The sequence below is a fragment of the Euprymna scolopes genome, chromosome 21 (assembly GCF_053919585.1).
Source record: "Euprymna scolopes isolate OS-2025 chromosome 21, ASM5391958v1, whole genome shotgun sequence".
NCBI lineage: Eukaryota > Metazoa > Mollusca > Cephalopoda > Sepiida > Sepiolidae > Euprymna > Euprymna scolopes.
Window position 1 is genome coordinate 93,186,179 of NC_136502.1, and position 20,984 is coordinate 93,207,162.

General features: G+C 34.5%; 1 protein-coding gene across 5 annotated transcripts in view; it reads left to right on the forward strand.

Annotated features, from left to right (window-relative positions):
* LOC145242585 (monocarboxylate transporter 9-like) overlaps window positions 1-20,984 on the forward strand; it is a 138,012-nt gene that overhangs the window by 24,413 nt on the left and 92,615 nt on the right. The window contains exon 1 of one of the 5 annotated variants that reach the window (XM_080105684.1): window positions 18,159-18,779. The exons of 3 other annotated variants lie outside the window; for them this stretch is intronic. The gene's annotated coding sequence lies outside the window, so the exon portion shown is untranslated. Of the gene's footprint in view, window positions 1-18,158; window positions 18,780-20,984 lie in introns of those variants that run through there. One more of the 5 variants, XM_080105687.1, reaches the window with a different exon arrangement.

Genomic DNA, 20,984 nt, shown 5'->3' on the forward strand with positions numbered 1-20,984 from the left:
TTACAAGTAACTAGAGACCCCTTCATGCGATATTGATTATACAAAAATAGAGTACGGGCTCTATTTTTGTAAAAGCAATATCACCTGAAGAGGTCTATGCTCATGAATATGTAGGGAATTCTAATGATTATGTAAATCAAATAAAATATATATCTCGCCTTACTTCGGGATTGAGCATTTTTGTATGAACCTCGTTAAAATTCATTACCCCTGGAAAATATTAACCTGGAATAATTACACGCACGCGCGCACGCGCGCACACGCACACACACACACACACATACACATGCACACGCACACACACATATATAAATGACAAAAGTCTATATTCCAAAATATTTTTCATCTTTCCATTTATTTCATTCAACATGTTAACATGTTCAATTCTTGACAGCGCCTGTCTCGTAGCACAGGAACAATCATATAATTATGTAAATTTTTCAATATTTCCCTTCCTGACTCACAAAGAATAAGAACTCATTAACTTTAAAATGAAAAGAAAAAAGAATTTGGCCATAATTATTTAAATCCGAAAAACTCCGAAAAGTAGTTACATTATTTTTATGATAGTTAAGCTATGATTATATATATATATATATATATATATATATATATATATATATATATATATATATATATATATATATATATATGTCTAAAGAAGCTTTGAATAAAAAAAAATGCAAAAATAAAGAATACAGTTTAAATTCCCGGAAGGAAAAAAAAATTAACTTTAACCTATCGCAGACTTAGCACCTACATAATCCGACTTCTAAAATGTTTATAATGACAAAAGAGAATTCATGTATATAAAGATGGAAAAAAAAGAAGCTTTTACTAAAAAGCATTAAATAGAAATAGACTTAGCATTTACATAAGCCGATTTCGCAAAAGTCTTCAATTTTAAAACAGAATTTAACTACATCAGGATGAGAAGAGAAAACCTTAACTAAAATTTTGTAAATAGAAAACGGGGATCATCAGCTTCTTACCATGTAGCTGTTTCGGAGATTTAAAAGCAGGACAGCTGTTTAATACATGGCTCTCCAGTGGATAATATCAATTCCCCAATAAAAAAAAAAATGTAAAATAATATGGTTACTATTTTAACTAATGTATGAATAAAAAGATGAATTAAATAATAAAATAGAAAAACTATTAATAAGTAAGTTTAGGATTACAAGATCCATTCTGCGACATGTTAACTAGCATATAAATGCTATGAGAATAAAAATGCATAAAAGCTTAGGTACCAGAAAGGCAAATAGATAAGAGGAAGGAAACCTAGCCAAACTTATCTAAAAACCCAATATAGAGTCTAAAGAAGCTTTGAATAAAAAATGCAAAATTAAAAATAAAGAATGCAGTTTAAATAAAAATTATATATTATGGGCTCTTCCGTCGATTTAGACGTATAAGGTCTTGACAAACTAAACATGTTTAATTCGATGTAGCATGCTCACATCTACTCTATCGTAAATGACATCCCAGCCCTGCAAGAGATCTGTAAACAAGCTCACAATGGAAGCAAGAATGAAGATTGCGCGAATGATCGGCTGGAATATTTGCAGATGCTTTTGTTCTTTCACGTCTTACGCACAGTTGGTTAACGTCAGTTTCAGAGAACTGCTTGATGCCCCTCAGACAGGCAAATCTCCATTCATTTCGTTGAAGCAATTCGTTGAAAATCACGTCAAATTCTTTTTCAGCTTGTCTTTAAAGCGAAGCAAAGGTCTACCCACATTTCGCTGTCCACAGTTGAGCTCGCCGTACATCACTTACTTTGGTATCCGGTCGTCTTCCATACGCAAGACATCTCCTGCTCAACGTAACTGTGACTGCAGCAAAAAGCTTTCAATATCGCAGCGCGTGTATAGGTCCGCATTGCTTAGGGTGAAGCCACAAATTGTTCTAAGGCAGTTTTTGTGGAAGACATCAAGCTTCTGGATGTGATTGCGATAGACTGTCCATGATTCCGATCCATAAAGCAGCGATATTAGGAATATATATATGAGAATAACATTCCAAATATTTCTTTTTCTTACCAAACTGTTCTTTCAGTATGCCAAAACTTAGCGTCAATTTTTACAGATGTTTCGTTATACAGAAACAATCAGAAAATAGAATTGTTTGCTTAGAAAGAAATATGCATGACAATATAATGTTGGAATAAAATATTTCTAAGAAGTCGTATCTTTATTTAAGTAGGCATAATGTTATTCTTTTATGTATGATATCTTGTTTTATTTAACAAACATTGAGCTTCTGAACGAAAAAAAAAAACTAGTGTACAGAAAGGGTGAAATATAATTGAAAAACCATAGTTTACCAAAACACACACACACACACACACACACACACACACACACACATATATATATGTCGATGACTACAAATATATATATTACGAAACACGTGTCAGTGGATAATTACATTTCAAAAATAATATATATATACCGCTCCCCATGTGGGGGTACCAAATTGGTTAAAAGGGAAAATTATTCCCAACTTGCATTTAGGTAAAAATGCACTTTCGTAAATAATTGAATTCATTCCAAACATATCGCTAAAACCAAAAACAAAACAACATCTAAGTAAATCGCGATATATCCAGACAGTCAGCGAGATGGTCCAGGGGTAAGGGTTTAGGCTCGTTACCGTTGGGTCCCGATTTCGAATCTCGCTAGATACAGCCACTCTGATGAGTCGTAGACGACGAAACACGTGTCAGTGGATAATTACATTTAAAAAATTATATATATATCCCACTCTGAATTCTAAATTATTTTTTTTTCATTCTTTCTGCCAAGATTTTCTGGATGCTAAATTAAAAAGTGAAGTTTGATTTTGCATAGAATGATTTAGTTGAGTGTGTTATTAATTACATGTGATCTTAGTTGTCTCTTAACGAAGGCAGGGTTAGACAGAATGTCAGTTTTTAATGTGGGGAATCCAACACACTATAAAGGAGGAACTCTAGATTAGTCCAAGAATAAAAACTGTCTAAAAACTGTTGCGTTTATGAAATTAGTTTTACATAATCACTTGAATCAAAGTTAAACGTACAAAAGCCAAGTATCATGGTTCAATTGTGATCTAAAAGGAAAAATTCATTTCGAAGGCGCTCTTGTCTTATAAAAGAATATAGAGGAGTAGATATTATAGGCTGGTCTTTTCTGCTTGTACCGTGATAAAACTTCTCGAATGCATTTGCGCTGTTAGGCGGTATAAGGGTGTTAACTTTGCTCAAAATCGGACTGTTCCTTCTTAAATGATATCTTTTGGATTATCGATTTTTGATTATAAATTTTCGATACTTATTGGAGATATTTCAATAGAAAACCTATCTAAAAACACTCCCAGACACATTAAGTACATCTGCATGAAATTTCACAAAAATTAGCCCAGCAGTTTCAGAGTTCATAGGGAAAGAACTCTCATTTACGCGCACACGCTGTAAGATATTCTGCAGAAATAAGCAGGCTCCTCGTTAGTCGGTTTGTCCGCCCACGATTTTGTTTGAACCTATCAGATTGTTTATTTTTACTAACTGCCGAAACTATTCTTGACGCTAAATTTATGTTTTCAGTCCGGCAGTTTTTCCCAAAGACAACAGGTCGGAATGGACGTATGAAAACTCACTCGCGACTTGTAGCCTCAAAACCTCTTTGTCTCATTGAGAGGCATAATGCCCTAATGTGAGGTGAAATGTTATCATTTGCAAACACGAATGCCCTTATGTTGGGCGAAATATTATACTAATTACACACTGTTGTGCTCCGTGAATTAATTTACTTTCATAATTACAATATATAATGTCTTTTTTTTTTTTTACACAGTGATCACCACTTATCAAGGCCCGGAAGCCACTCAGGGATAAGGGTTATTGCAAGTACATTACGTTAGTGTGGAGATTTGATGAAGTGTTTACTTAAGGGGGCGGTTCATTAGGAATTTGTTAACGTTGGACTTGAAGACATCCAAGTTGTAGTCCGGTGGGATGCAGGCAGACGGAACAGTTCCACAGGCGTGCAGTTCTAAGAAAGAAGCTTTGTTCATGGAATCCACGTTTTGATTTAAGCACAGATAAAGAGTGGGGAAATTTTTCACAGTGGATTCAGCTAGACGGGTGTTTTTCGTGAAAGATTGACGAGGGGGGACCAGAGATTGGAGTTCAGACGAGCACCCTTGCAGAGCCGAAATTAAGGTTAACATTTTGACTTGTCATTTGTCCGCCATTTGAACAGTTATGCACAGTGAACTCGATGACGACTACCGGACTTGCAGTATCCACCTTAGAAGGCATCACTTAACACACGGACCTGTTGCAGATTTTCTTTGACAGCGGAGCATTGTATTCAGCATTAAGCAAAGATACAAGCCCAACTCGGCAGATAGCTAAAGATGACACATCTTTTGCAAAAACAACGAGGTGAGATATCTCACCACACACACACGAAGTTGCTTTATACAGTAATACATTCTACTTGTTCCTTACTTAGGCCATACGCTACTCTGAAAAAAAAAAGCCAAATACAATTTTTGAAGGCCAAACTGCTTTTTTAAAAAAAGCCAAATTCACTAAATTTTACGTTTAAAAAAAAAAAGGGCCAATCTGACAACCCTGAACAAGAATATGAGAGTGACCAACACTAATAATAATAATAACGAAAATAATAGCAACAATAATGATAAAAATAGTTTAAAATATACAAATATTAAAGTATACAAATATTTCTTGATAAAGCTGATATTTTTTCTGTTCATAAAGTAATGTTTTGTGCTATCCAAATAAGATATCATCTCAGCGTTCAGTACAGTCCGATGTCACGAAGATTGCATGTGGTCCAGCTCGTTGTGTTGTCAGTCATTCGACAAATGCTTTTTATGTGTGTGTGTGTGTGTGTTTTTTTTTTTTTTTTTTTTTTTACTAATGAGTTACCTCCCATTAAGACCCAAAATCCATTTGAGGATAAATGCTAATGAGTTTTTCAGGTGGGCAGTGAGATAATATACAATGTATTTTAGACAATAACAGGATATCCGGTTATTGTAGCTGACGTACTTCCTAAAGCGCGATAAAGTAGCCCTACCAGAAATGATGACAAGGCAAATCAGTTCCTTTACTTCTATTCTTCAGTATTTCTATTGTGAAGTGATTTATTGAAATAAAATATAAGAAAAGGACATTATTGAAAAAGTGCACAATAAAAATTAACAAAATTATAAAAAGATAAAAATAACACAATTAGTCTTTTTTTGCACTTTTAATAACAAAATTAAAAAGTTTTTTTATTTTATTTGTAATTTTATAAAAATATGTCCATTAAATTATAAAAATAAGTTTTTGTTTAATTTTTAAAATAAGTTTTGTTTTTTTAATTCATATAAGTGATACATGTTTATGAAAGTATAAAAAATAAAATTATTGAAATCAAAATAACAAAATTTCAAACATCATAAAAAGCGTATCCAATACATACTTCCCAAGTAGTTTTAAAATATTCTTAAAAATGTTAGTAATAATTCTTTTTAAAAATGCAAAAATTGTTTTCAATAATTCTTAAAAAAGAAAACTAATTTCAATAATTTTTAATTAAAATAAGACCGAAAAAACAAAAACTTTTCAATGATTATTAAACAAAAAAAAAAAAAAAAGAAATATCGGAAAAACGTAATAAAAAAAAAAGTACATGCAGAGGAGAGATATGGTCGGGTTTGTATTACTGTACACATAGATTCGAAAAAGTTGTCAAAAAACAAATATATAACAAATAAATATTATCAAAGGCAAGATAAGTTACTTTTCTACCAAACTGGATACATTTTTTTTTTGTTTTTATTCAATGTAACATGTTTATTCAGCTCGAAAAACATGCAGTGTTTACAGATATATTGGAAAATTCAAAATGGCGCCCGACACTCTCTTTAACATGGGAAAAGGTGTTATAAATAATAAACTAGACAAAATACTATTAAAAAACACCGAATAAATGTCAACTTATGTCACGGTAACATATATTGAGCGAATTTCTAACAGTATTTTGTCTAGTTTATTATTTATAATATCTTTTCCTGAACTTACCGTGTTAAAGAGAATGTCGGGCGCCATTTTGAATTTTCCAATACATCGGTAAACACTGCATGTTTTTCGAGCTGAATAAACATGTTACATTGAATGAAAACACAAAAAATATATCCAGTTAGGTAGAAAAGTAACTTATCTTGCCTTTGATAACATTTATTTGTTATATATTTATTTTTTGACAACTTTTTCGAATCTATGTGTACAGTAATACAAACCCATATGGTCATTAGAGAAAAAAAGCGAAGGAACCGATTTGCTTTGTTACCGCTTCCGGTAGCGCTACGTCGGCAGTTAGAAAGTACGTTAACTGACTGTATCCGGATATCCAGTTGGAGGAACTTGAGTGACACTCTAAAACAGGAGAGTTAGGAATCTAAAAGCAAAACTCGAGGAAACCATGTGACTTTTATTCATGCTTGTTTTCTGTCAACAACTAAAGTAGATGGACACAAAACATTGACGTTCCTGTATGTGTGGGGTAGATTCAATATAGTTTAGTGCAACAAAACAGACGATTTATCAGTCTCTTTTTTATGTACTAACGGATCATCATTTATCAATGCCCACAGACCACTAGTGGTTAATGAATGTGTCCGGGGGATAGTGAAACAACAATGACAAAGGCTGGGCTGAAATTCGATAATTTAAGACAGCTCGTCAAGAATTTGTAAACATTGAACTCGAAAACACCCATGTTGCAGTTAGCTGAGAATTAGCCCCGTGCTATTGTGTTCTACAGACGAGTAGTTCTAGGAAAGAAACTTTGCTCATGGAAGTTCCGTTTACGTTTAGGTACACAAAGGGAGAATCCAAAATTATTTACAGTGGTTGTAGCTAGACGAGTTGTTGCAAGTGTTTAACAAAGGGGGACCCGAGATTTGATCTCATTCGAGATTTAAAGATGCACAAAATTTTGGTATTGAGGCAGCTATTTGTGAACTTGGGTCAGTAGTCGGGTGACAGTTCTTCTGTTTAGGTCTGGAAAAACATTGGTCCAACACAAGGATGTCTCTTTTGTTGTGTTGTGTGTGACTGGATGTGATTAAGCAAAATAAATGTTTGCATCCAAAAATAACAAAGACATGTTGTCGGAATTATCTTACTGACAGGTAAGAGGCGAGGAAAGAAAAGACATTTAAAGCTTGCAACAAAATGGCGTCGTTTCTTACAAGCAATCTTTTCCTGTAGCGGTAACATTCTGGTAACGCACACGAATTTAACACATGTCTCTTCTCTCTGAAAACCGGAGGAAAAACTGCCGACTTCTCGTTCCGCGAGATTTGACGAGACTTAAGAGTGTCTAGATAAAATGTCAAATCCGGTCACCCGGTTTCGGATAACAGAAAAATGGTCTAACGTCGTCCATAGATAGAAGAGTTCTTTTACTTCTTTACCGACCCACCCTCGGTAAGTTCAACACTTACAAGTTATCACAATATTTTTGTTTAAAAAAACACACACACTTTATTATAACTTCGCTAACACTGTGGGCCCATTGCTTAACTAATTTATAAGATTAAGTTAATAACATCAAATGTTACATCTTCCGACCTTTCTTTATCAGATTTTCCACCTTAGAAATATCTCTCACATAAAAATCACCTCTACCCACGTCACATGACCAACCCAACAAATTATGAGCAAACCTTTTTGAAAGTTCACGTATTAAAAAAAAGACCCTTTAACGTGAGCTTTGCTTTAACATCTTATCCTGTTATTTGCAGGTGTGACCTTTCTATAAACTATTTCAAATCAAGCTCGACTATCGGTTGTCGAATGACACCAATCGTGGGTCATGCATGCATTTACCAACATATCCTCTTTCTAGATATCGTTCTTATTGCTTCATTAGGTTGTTGTTTGTTTCACCGACATCAAACGACCTACTACCCTTGTCCATAACCTTCATTTTAGCATTTTATTTTTAGCTTAATCCATTTTTATGGAAGTCACTCCAGGCAAAGTATGAAGCCATTTAATATAAGAAACTAATCATAATAATAAAAAAAGGAAAGAAAGGTAAAATGAATTCAAAACAGACTAGATCTGAAAGAAACCAATCATCATTCAATCTCATGGACAGCAGAAAGAAAAGCTAGACATCGTTTTTATTATTTCATTAGGTTGGTGATTGTTTTTTTGGACATCAAACAGACAGTCATTCTAGACCTCAACCTTTATTTTGTCATTTTATTTTTTCAGTTTAATCCATCTTTCTATGGAAGTTGCTCTAAACAAGACATGAAGCCAAAAAATCTAATCATAATAATAAAAAGAGAAAGATACAATAAATTCAAGAGAAATGAAACCTGAAAGAAATCCCACCATCAGCATTCAATCTCCTGGATACCAAAAATGCTAACTAATAAGTAAACATTCAAGAATCAAACGGTGAAGTAAAAGATTAACAAGGCTAATTGATAAAAACGTTTACCTCACAAGTATTTAATATTTTTAATTTACGTTGAAAGAATATTGATAGATGCTATGCCTGTCAGCTTTAGCACTGTGCTATTCACCTGCAGAATACTGTGCAACAGTATGGGCTCATTCAGTTCAGGTTACAAAGGTCGATGTTGAGCTCAACAAAGCATGAAGGACAATTATTGGTAACCTGAAACTGACCAACCTACCATCTGTTATAGGATATCTGGACTTAAATTCATCAAGAGGCGATAATGAAGGCAGAGCGTGACATGCAGACCAACAACAATCTCCATACTCTATATGGGCATCAAGAGGTCCCACAAGAGGCTTTCTACCTTTACAGACAACGAGGTTCTTCCAGCACCGAAAGAAAAGCTCCTAGTAGACTCTGAACTCCTTCAGAAAGAGTGGGTAACACTCAACTTGGTGTGAATAAAATTTGCCAAACCATGAGACAACCTGCACAAGTGAGGTTATATATAAGACGCTCAGTGTCCCTGTAGGGCTGAAGTGCAGACTATCGCACACATCCTTACAGACAATCCCCTAAGCAGATCTAAGGGATGCCTCGGACACTGCCCGACGATGAATTTTGAGATGGAATTAAATGCTATGATGATGATAGCTAGATTGAAACTAAGAAAGATGATGTACGATTTATTTTTTTAAATTAATTCCCTGTTAACTCAAGTATATAATAATCTTTTAGTTTAGGTTGAAACAGTATTAGTAAATTGAAACTGTGTGGCTGAAATAGGATTTATATCTGATGAAGCAATTAAGAGAAATAAACGAGAAAATGTACCTTTTTTTTTTCATCTAAAACAAAGCGTATGGTCACTGAAGTGTAAGAGCTTCCTATAACAAAAGTCATAGTTTTGGTGTGGAGCTGAGAAACAAGATATTTGTTCACATTACATTTAAATTTCTGCGTGATTTTATGATCGGGGAAACAGGGAGCAAGGAAGGAATTTCAATGACAAGCAGCCCAAGAAAAGGATGATATAATAGTAGAAATTCTTCCGGTCTCTATAGACGTCTTATTAAAAGGAATGGGAATGCTGACACTGTGTAGAAACCCCAAACAACACAGTCAACAATCAATTACCTCTCCGACGCACCATAAGCTCTTTTCATTAAACAATTTTTTTTTTTTAATTCCACAAAATTCTTATATTTCAGAAATAAAATGCACACGTGCAAATCGCATTAATCTCATAGTAGAAAACATTCCAGTCTCTAAAAACATCTTAGTGAAAGAATTGGGAATACTGACACTGTGAGATGCCACAAACGACACGGTAAACACAGTAAGGACTCATAGCGCAATTATTAGAGTACTTGGAAAAAAAAAATCAATTATAAGTGATATTCACCTGAAGCTTGAAGGTTCAATCCTCAGAGTGAGCAACGGAAAATTACAATTGTGAATTATTTAAGACCGCCATCTATTCATGACTGACAGGACGAGAGCATGCTACCCCTGTGAAGTAAACAAAGGGTTCCATTCAAAATTCCGTGCAAATACCCGAGTTCGACCGAAACATTTCCAAGTTCAATAAGATACACCTGAAGAAGGTCGGAGGTTACATCAACCGAAACTTTGTGAAAATGGCACTCAAGATAAGAACAGTAGTCCGGAGATTCCAAATAATATGAATAACGCAGTAAACAATCACCTACCTCTCCAATGCACCACAATCCTTTTCGTTTTCTTTTCTTGCCAAACAATTTCATTTTTTTAAATCCCACAAAGTCTTTATATTTCAGAAATAAAATGTTAATGCAAATCGCATTATTCTCAGCATTTTGTTTGCCTTCATCCTTCTTGGTTTAATTAAGATCAGATCGTTAATTCGAGGCTCAGGTTCTAATCGCATCAGAATCTTTCGTTTATTTTCTATTATTTTCTATATAAAAAAATATTAACATTATTTGTGACGGGCAAATGACGTTTTATGAATGCCCAGCATTCCAAACAAAAATGAAATCTTTCTTTATTTCATCACGAGTATGGCAGATCACTCCCTCTGCTGCCAGTCCCAGGATCCGGTTCAACACCTCTATAAAATCAGGATAAGCGCTCGTTTAAACGTTATCTATAATATAAATCTCATCTTTCTGTTTAAATGTATGTATGTTTGTATGCGTTCCTAAAACTTTCGACAGAAGCAACCGATTTTCACGAGATCGGTATCGTTTTAAAACTCGCTCCTTCAGACGACACATATCGAAAAATTGGCTAAAAATATTAATTCACCCTCAACTGGGAACTTTTCTACAGGGAGGGGTCGCTTTTTTCGCCGATATTTTCGAAAGTTATTCCCTCTTTTTGATTGTCTAGCCTTAATTTAAACCTACGCCACTTCCGGTTTGGCGATGGGCGCAACAACAAAGACGTCAGAATTTTTTTTTTCATGTTCTTTGCCTCCTTCGCGGTACGGGTTCAAACCTGCCTGCCTACTACCACTTTTTTTGGTCAACACACACCTCCAAACACCCGGGCAACACCGGGCACCTAGGCTAGTTATTACTAAATCAGATACGTCTTATAGTGGAGTATTGCTTTCACATCTGATGCAAGCGCTCTTCCTTATCTTTATACAATACAAAATCAAATTTCTACAGCTCTTTTATCGCAGAAGAGACGTTGTTAGTCTTTCTCTACTCTATCCCTATTTCATGAAAAGTGTTCGACTGAACTTCAATCTCCGATTCCTTTTTGAAAGAAATTTGAAGCAAGAATTCATTTTCCTACTTCAACAAAACAAAACTTTCCTTTCTTCCCTCAAGTGCCTGATGTCCGGCAGAATTTCCATGAACAATGTTTCTTTCCAAGATAACATTACCATGGGATTGCTTTCCTACAGACTGCAACAGGGTCTTCTCCAAATGCAAAGTCAACGAATACTTGTCATAAACCGTCCTCCATAATAATTAAACTTAGTTTAAATCAAATAAAATAAATACGTATTAGATACGTTTGAAGCCAAAGCAACACATTATTACAAAATAAACAGTTATTTATTTTGTTTGAAATTTATATTGAAATTTATAAATATATTTCGAAGATACACTTCATCATCAGTACGTCTTTCTTTCCTTTTTTTCTTTGCCAAAGAACAAAAAAAAGAAAGGCACACTGATGAAGTGTATCTATAAAAATTTCAAACAAAATAAATATCTGTTTATTTTGTAATAACGCGTTGTTTTGGCTTCAAACGTATCTAATACGTATTCATTTTATTTTATTATTAATTAATTATTTTCAACTGGTGCTGCCAGATCAGGCTGTCTGAAGATATTGGCTTCCTGGGATGAAATGCTTTGATGCTTTTTGTTTTTCTACTTCCTTTTGCAAAACTTAATCATGTTCTGCAAAACCCAAAACAAAAATAACCCATCTTTTCCTCTTTTTCCTTCTTCCCATTTCCCCCTTTCTCTTTCTACCACCACCCACCCCACTTCCTGATTGGTTTCCTAACTTAAAATGCACCAAACATTAATATTGTAACCCTTTCCCTTCTCCCATTTCAAAACTCATTCATGTTCTGCAGGGCAGGGAACAAAAACGAAAAAATTCACTATAAAACGACCATACCAAACACTACAAACTAGCGATTAAAGATACAAAAAGTTTGAAGAATAAAAACATTCTACAAAATAATTGGATGCAACATGAATACTATTTCCAAAATAACCTGAATATACCGTAAAACAAAATAACCTTGATATACCGTAAAACAAAACAACCAAACCAAACTCTACAAATAAATATTTGAAGATATAAAGAACTTGTAGCATGAAAACTGTTTCCAAAATAACTGGATTCAGAAATAACCCACAAAAGGGTTGATATGCCGTAAAGCAAAATAACCAAACAAACCAATATTTTCAATCCTCTCATAATACTATAGCTCATTCAACTGACAACACATCCATACCATTAACCCTCATCCTCGGGTTGTTTTTAGCCTTAATAAATGATAATTAATGAATAAATAAAAGAAATTACTTTTATTTCTATATTCCAGTATCTAGTTGTGTCATTCGTTATCCCTGCATTTGTGAGTGTGTGTGTGTGTCTTGTTCCCGTCCTATTGATATTACATTCGTCTATCTCTGTTTCACAGTCAACTCTAAAATTGTTCACGACTCTATTTCATAGTCAACTCTATATCTGTTCAACTGTATTCGTTATCTACTCCCATCCATCGTCTAGCGCATCTAGATTTCAATTGCCTGTCTCCTCTGTCTTCGTCTTTCAGGTCGCCCACCCCACCCTGGCTACCGGAAGCTGCCCTTCCTTGTTTTATCAGTAGGTTTCTATTGTTATTGTTTTCTATTTCCTATCTATTGTTGATTGTAGAATATTTCCGATTTCTTTGTTTATTCTAAGCTATTTCTTATCTATTGTTGATTGTAGGATATTTCCGATTTCTTTGTTTATTCTAAGCTATTTCCTATCTATTGTTGATTGTAGGATATTTCCGATTTCTTTGTTTATTCTAAGCTATTTCCTATCTATTGTTGATTGTAGGATATTTCCGATTTCTTTGTTTATTCTAAGCTATTTCCTATCTATTGTTGATTGTAGAATATTTCCGATTTCTTTGTCTATTCTAAGCTATTTCTTCTTCCTTTGTCTATTCCCCCCTCTCAGCACTTAGTGGCTCAAATCCACCCCAGTGCCACTTTATAGTATCACACACCTACCATGCCCAACTTGTCATTTATTACATAAATTACAAAAACACAAAATCATATCAACATAAATTACATAAAATTCATACATATTACATGAATAATGAAACACCAGATATATGTCCTTCACTTAAAAAAAAAAAAAAAAAAAAACAGAAACAAAAAAAAAGCAGAAATTCAGCGTATCATTTCCAACCCAGGACCACAGGTGTGCACCCAACTCTCCCGGTATTCCAGGGGTATTTGAATACCCTTAAAAACAACTCTTCAAAGCAATTGCTTTTTTGACTGGCTCCAGACAACTGGTACAGCTTTTCATACTAGAGAGGGAAAATCAACCTGGCCCCTCCATCGAGTAGAAAAAAGCAAAAAACAAGATGAATTTTAATCACCTCCAAAATAACAGGCAATCCGCCATTTCGCCCCAACCTCCCGAAAATAAACAGGAGGAATTTTAACCACCTCCAAAACATTTCGCCCCACCCCCTAAAAAATAAAAATAAAATCATAATGAATTTTAATCACCTCAACTGTAACAGGCATAGTGCTCTCCTCTCTCCCTTTCTCCCCCCCAAAAAAAAAGGAACAGGAGGATTTTTTTTATCACCTCCTACCGGGAAAACCTTGTGCATACACCCCTGAACCTGCCTGGTCGCTCGCCATTTTTTTTTCAATGAGGACAATCTTATACATTTTACTTAAATAACACTTTCAACATCATTTAAAAAAAAACACAAGTAACATTTTAACAAAGCAAAATTGCTTCTCTATTGTTTCTGTTTTCGACAACACTAAAACAATAAAACCTACAACCTGAAAAAATAGCATTTAACAATTATAAGTTTCTTTTTTTTTCAAATTTTTCTCATTTCTTGTACTAATCGATTAAGAAGTCCCTGTGCAATTTTACAAACAAGAAACATATGTAATCTTCGTTAGAAATACATAAAAATTCACGTAAGCAGTTCTTTTTTAACGCATGACCAAAATGTTTTTCCTTAAAATCAAGATAAGGGCCTTCTCTCTTCCCCTCTGCACAGATCATCGGCCTGCATCTCCTAATTTTACCCCCTCCCCCGTGAATCGTGAACAGTGGTAAAAAATTACATTAAAATTCTAAAATTCTTCACTGACCTCATTACAATCATTCATCGCATCAACTTTGATCTTCGTCAGTAACTCACTCTCCAAATATTAAACTTTCATTTATCCACGTTCTCGACGTATGTTAAATACATCCACTCTCTAAATACAATTTCTCCCTGGTTCTTCATCTGCCACCGGATCATGGAACCGGCGTACTCCACGTGCCAGTGTGTCATATCCCTAACTATCCGAATTTCTGGATGCTTCTTTTCCTGCATCCCATAAAAACTCATGCTCCGTTTTCCGCCAACAACCTAGCCAAGTCGAATCACTATGACTTAAATTCTTTCTAACTATCGCTACAACTCCCTATCACCTAGCACGCGACGTAAGACAAATCTCCATTACCACAACAGACGAAGTCTTCAGGAAATCCCTTAAATCGACGAACATCTCTCTCATAAAACGTGTTATGCTGCTAGAAGTCCTTGTAAACCGTGAGTGAAAAGACGGGAGAACGCCGCATTGCCACAAATATAGAAGACCTCTATATGGACAAAAATTGAAATGCTTAGCAATTCCTATCCTAGGCTTACATTTCCACAAAGTAACAAAATGACGCACCGCCATGCTTTCCGATGCCACTTTAACACCGAGTGAACGCAATCCATGCATCAGGAGTTGATGCATGTGGCCACATCTCATGTTCCTGGTCAACACGTGGGGAGAAAAGACTTCACAATATGTGAATTGCTCCCCTCACTTTTAAAATCCTTCAATACAAATCACTATCTACTATCAAAATTTCGCGAAATAATTATCACCTCTTACGCTCCTCTTATTCATAGGAGATCTCCACACCAGCGTGTTGAACCCCCGTCCCTGCTCTCACCCCCACCTGGAGCGACCTTAGAGAAAAATAATCAATCCTAACAACAAAAGGAAAAAAATGATCAGCGCAATAAAAAAATGTATACAAAGTACAAAAAAAACAGTACAATGAATATCAATGTAAACCAATATAGAAAAACTGCGACGAATCCCACTATATTAAAAAAAATCAAATTTCTGTTCACCCAGATGTCCGTGACCCCCACGCTCACTCTACATCTTTTTTTTCGACTACCTCTTTCCCATCGACTAAGCTTCTCCATCCAACACTTTTCATTGTAGTCGCCAATCTCCTGACACCCCTCTCTCTTTTCTTCTATCTCGGCTGACTTCCCCCACCTCGTCACTCCCTTTTTTCATTGTTCGGTCGCTCCTAGCTGATTTCCACACTGTCTTTTTCAAACGCACCGCCGCTACGACCTCCTCTCTCTCTCACACACACACACACACACACACACACACACACACACACAATGTATCACATATGGGAAAACCTGTATTCGCACATTTTTATATGAGGCAAGAAAATGTCTACACATGCTAACAAAACTAAACAAAAAAAGGTAGAAAAATATTTCATTAAAATGAAAAACAAATTGGTTTTAAATTGCCGATTTTTTTCTGTGCAGAGCAAAAAAGCAAGAGAAAGACACTCACCGCTTATCTATTTTGTCATCTCGAATTTTCCTTGTTGCTCGATTTTCCTTTTTATCTTTTCAATTGTTTCTTCTTCCTCCTCGGTTGGTTTGCGTGTTTTTGGTTTTCTTCACTTTTTGTGTCCCGGGGTTGTTTTTTTTTTTTTTTTTTTTTAATTTTTCCGGCCGTTTCAATTTTGTCTGCCTGTCTCTGTCTCTGTCTGTCTGTCTGTCTGTCTGTCTCTCTCTCTCTCTCTCTCCGATGTTTGTAATGAGAGCGATCTCATGTTTTTTCACTTTCTTCTTCTTTTTGTGTTCGTGATGTTTTTTGTTGTTTGTTTAGTTGATTTTTTTTTTCGAAATAGATTCGGCTGTTTCAGTTTTTTTCTGCGTGTCCCTTTTCGTCGTGAAATCGCCTGAAGGTCGATCTAAGGTCTAACTGCACCATTTGTGACCCAACGTGTGGCTCTATCGTCAGATCGCCGACTCCCAACGTCATGTACCGTGGATTTTTCGTTCATGGCCAGATCGTCATTTTCTTGCTGGCGACTGTCGGTGGGGACACATGTGTGGTTTCACAAAAGTACAAATATGAACAAAGAAAGGAAAAACACAAACGCCAATGTTCACATATAAATTGACTGTTAGACTTGTGAGTGTGTGCGTGTGTCTTCTCCCCGTCCTATTGATGTTACATTCATCTACCTCTGTTTTACAGTCAACTCTAAAATTTGTCCACAACTCTATTTCACAGTCAACTCTATAACTGTTCAACTGTAGTCGTTATCAACTCCCATCCATCGTCTAGCGCATCTAGATCTCAATTGCCTGTCTCCTCTGTCTTCGTCTCTCAGGTCGCCCACCCCACCCTGGCTACCGGAAGCTGCCCTTCCCTGTTTTATCAGTAGGTTTCTATTGTTATTGTTTTCTATTTCCTATCTATTGTTGATTGTAGGATATTTCCGATTTCTTTGTTTATTCTAAGCTATTTCCTCTTCGTTGTCTATTCCCCCCCCCCGCTCTCAGCACTTAGAGGCTCAAATCCACTCCAGGGCTACTTTATAGTATCACAAAAGCACAAATATAGGATATAAGACCTGCAGCAAGAATGGTTGGATCATTCTAGCACTCCAGAAAACACCCGACGCCAAATACAATCCTTTATTTATATAAGAGTCAGACACATCTTAAGATGGATTACTGCTACCACATCTTGGATGGTGTTATTCAGAATAATCTTGATTTTGTTCTCTGAAAAAAGTAAACTTTATAATCTAGTGGGGGGGTGCGAACTCTTTTGTTCTCTACAGTCCTTTTCTCACAGATGAGACGTCGCTAGTCTCTTTCCACTCTATCGTTATTTCCATGAAAGTGGATGGACTGAGCTTTCTTATTGTAAGATATTCACAGCAAGAACTCGTCTTCTTACCACAACTAATTTATTTATTTATTTTTATCATGGATAGAGCTCCTTTGTAGAACAACAAAGTCATCTTCAAATTCAATGTCCACAAATACTTGTCCTTCTTTATAATAAAACTCGAGTTTATCAGATGATGAGGTGTTGAATGAGGGAACATATGAGATGACGTCAGCATTTCTTAGCTATCATATCTGATACTGAATAACAAAATAATTAGATGAAAGATTAACTTCAGTAGATTGACGATTTTAGGTATCAAAGAACACAAAAAGGTTGATATGCCTTAAAACAATTAAACCAACATGCCAACAACAGAATCAAGTCGGTCAAAAATGTTGTACCATTTTAATTCGTAAGAATAAAGCAGTTTCTTTCCAAGAACTCCACATCTGTGGAACACCTTAACACAGGACTACTTCCCTATATCCTACAACATGCACGTCTTCAAATGCTTAACCCGTTTTCATAAATAATCAAACTTCATTTCATTCAATATTTTCAGTCCTCTCATAATACTATTCCTCATTCAACTGACAAACTCAACCATACCATTAAGCTATATCCTCGATTGGCTTTCATCCTTAAAAAGTTATAATTAATGGTGATCTTAAGTCACACAAAATCATGATTCCCTCATCGAAGACCGTCTACCTGTGCACCTGAGAGCTCAGCCTGATTGTTGTCATCACACTTACCCTGCTACCCACCAACACACTTGCATCAAGCAGGCACAGGGATGGGGAGGTTGATGTCTACAGGTATTATATTTCGGTGTTGTAACTTTTGCATCATTCGTAGTTCCAAAATTAACTCTGCAACTAATCATCATCATTAGCAGCAGCAGCATCAGTTTAATGTTTGTTTTACCTACTGGCATATGTTCAACAACAACAAAAAACAAAACAAAACAAAACATTCTAACAGATTTACTTCTGTATCGCATCTCTTCAACACAATATAGGACAATACAAAAGAATGCACCACGGATAGACTCAAACTGAAGCAACTTAAGATATAATGTATAGGTCGATACGTCTTCTCTTAAGAAACTCAACAATTTTTTTTCAGACTTTCTTTACAAGTGCCAACATTCGAACTGCACAGCCTGAATTTGAACAAATTTACTTTTCCAAGACATTAATTGATACAAATTCTTTATATAGACCCGGTGCTCTTTTATTAGCTAATTTTTTTTATTGCCAGCTGAAAATGTATTTTTATTATTGATAATTCTGATTAAATTATTATTCAAAACTATTGATGTAAACGCATTTCACCTCTTATAAATATCAGAAAATGTTATACATCTCATTCAGAAAAAGTATCGGACAATTGTATTTGGACATTAGGACTAGTGTTATCTCCTTTATGAAAGAAATGTATTTCATGCCATAGTCCCCCCCCCCAAAAAAAAATGGAAAAAGAGGGAAAACTCCTAAATCACATTAACACGAAATTTTCTGGAGAACTCTCGTTTCACTATGTGAAAATCATCCACAAACGAAGGAACGCACGATAAAAAAATGTAAGTATTTGCTTCACGATTTTACTTACTTTTTTTTCTTGTTAAAGGTATAACTTGTATATTTTTTTAGGTACAGGCAAAATGAATGCCGATACTCATAAACATTTTGACCCTTCCCTTTACTTAAAAAAATCACCAAAAATCAGGAAATTAACCAATTTTAATGAAATTTTCAGTATTTATCAAATAATGATCACGGAATATAATGAACTAATTATTTTTATTTCAATCTTAATGTAAATGTATTATTTTGTTTAAATAAAAAATACCTAAAGTTATAGTTTTCAGTAGTAAATAAAAACGCAAGAATTTATTTTTGCTTTTTTTTATATAAATAAAGCATCGTAATTTGTAACAATAAAAATAAAATAATTTTTACAGGGACATTACGAAAAAAGCCCTAAAGTCTGTATTAATGAATCTGATATAACTCGAAGAAAAATGAATTTCCCGAACTACCGATATTACCATTGAATTAAGCAGGGTTTATTGAATATTTTCACAAAGAAAAATATAATTGCAAAAAAATATTTCTATTTTTTTTAAATTACAGTTTTCGCATAATTTTTATATGCAAGATTTTAATAATTTCCATGCTCGCAGGAATGTGAAACTTTCAGCGTAACATAATTTTTATATAATATTGAACAATAATTAAAAAAAAAAGTTAATTTAAAAACAGGAATATAGAAAAATAATTAAATTAAAAAATGTTAAAATTTATATAAACGTTCAGAATAGGAATGTATGGATGCACATCTGGGGGAAAAAAAAAGAAAACTATCACACACCCCTTCCTCTCTTTTAATTACATGACGTCATGTTCAGTCTTTCGACTGCCTGAAATTTTGGGCCTTCGTATATTCCGTGTATACAAAATTTGAGTTTGTTGCGTTTTGCGAACGGCCAAATCACTCGGTTTGGGGCTGATTAATGTATGTTTTTTAAAAACAAGGTGTTGTTTTTAAATATTTAATTCAATATCTTAGGACTTTACTTTACTAATTATTTTTGAAATACACCCAGAAAACTAATATTTATCTTTTAAAGGATTTTTACAATGAATTTATTTAACTTCAAAATTCAGCTGAACCTACAAAAAATTATGGTAAATCGGCTTTCAAAACTAGGTCCCCCTATTTTTGTCCACCCATTTTTGCCCGTACCTAATATTTTTTGTTGTATTGAAACAGTGTATTCTTTATATTTATTCTAATATTAGCAGGGAGACACGAAGTTGTCTGGGATTCAATAAAGATCAGCAAATGGTCCACCCTCCCATAATTTTATTGTCATCGAAATCGGTAAAATCGCCCACTTTTAATCAAATCGATTGATTGCCAGCTCTAGTTATCCCCCCTTTGTTTGTAGTTTGTTGTGGACAAACTATTAATACATGAAATGTATTTGTCCTTGATTTTTACTTTCAGATCGGAGTCAGTATTATCAACGTAATGCATGACAAATTTTAGAAACCTCCACATGCATGTGCTCCGAGAATTATGTATTTCTCTCTATCCGTGCGTTTCTAAACTTAATAAAATAGAATATAAAATTTTCTAATTTTTCCAATAACTTTAATAACTCGTAGTTAATGACATAATTAAAGCACCCATCATCATCATCGTCGTCGTCGTCGTTTTCATTGGTTTAATATCCGTTTTAAATGCTCACATGTGTTGGATAGTTCTTAGAAATTGACTTCTAAACTAACGTATCTCTGTATTTATTTGTCCTCTTTTCCCTGTTTTCCTTCAAAAAAACATTTTCTCCATAAGGGAGATAACACTGGTCCTATGGCCCAATTATTACCGAACACAATTGTCCAATACTTTTTCTGAAGGGTTGGGTATAACAGTTTTTTAATATTTATAGGAGGTGAAGTAGTTTTGAATAATATTTAATGAGAAAAGTATTGGACAATTGTGTTTATTGACGTAAATATTGTCATAAGCAGTCCCCCATAAGTGAACAAACTTAGTTCATTCCATTAATCATTAATAATACTCCTATAATATTCTTCATATGTCGACTGATTACCATTTCATCTCATTAACCTATATCCTTGAGTGGTTTTTGGCTTCAATAAATGTTCACCCATTAGTGAAAAAAGATGAAAATGATGAATGAAATAAATAATGGTTTATAAAAAAAATTTGAAAGCGACTATGTTGTAGCCCATAGGGAAGCAATCACGCAGATATA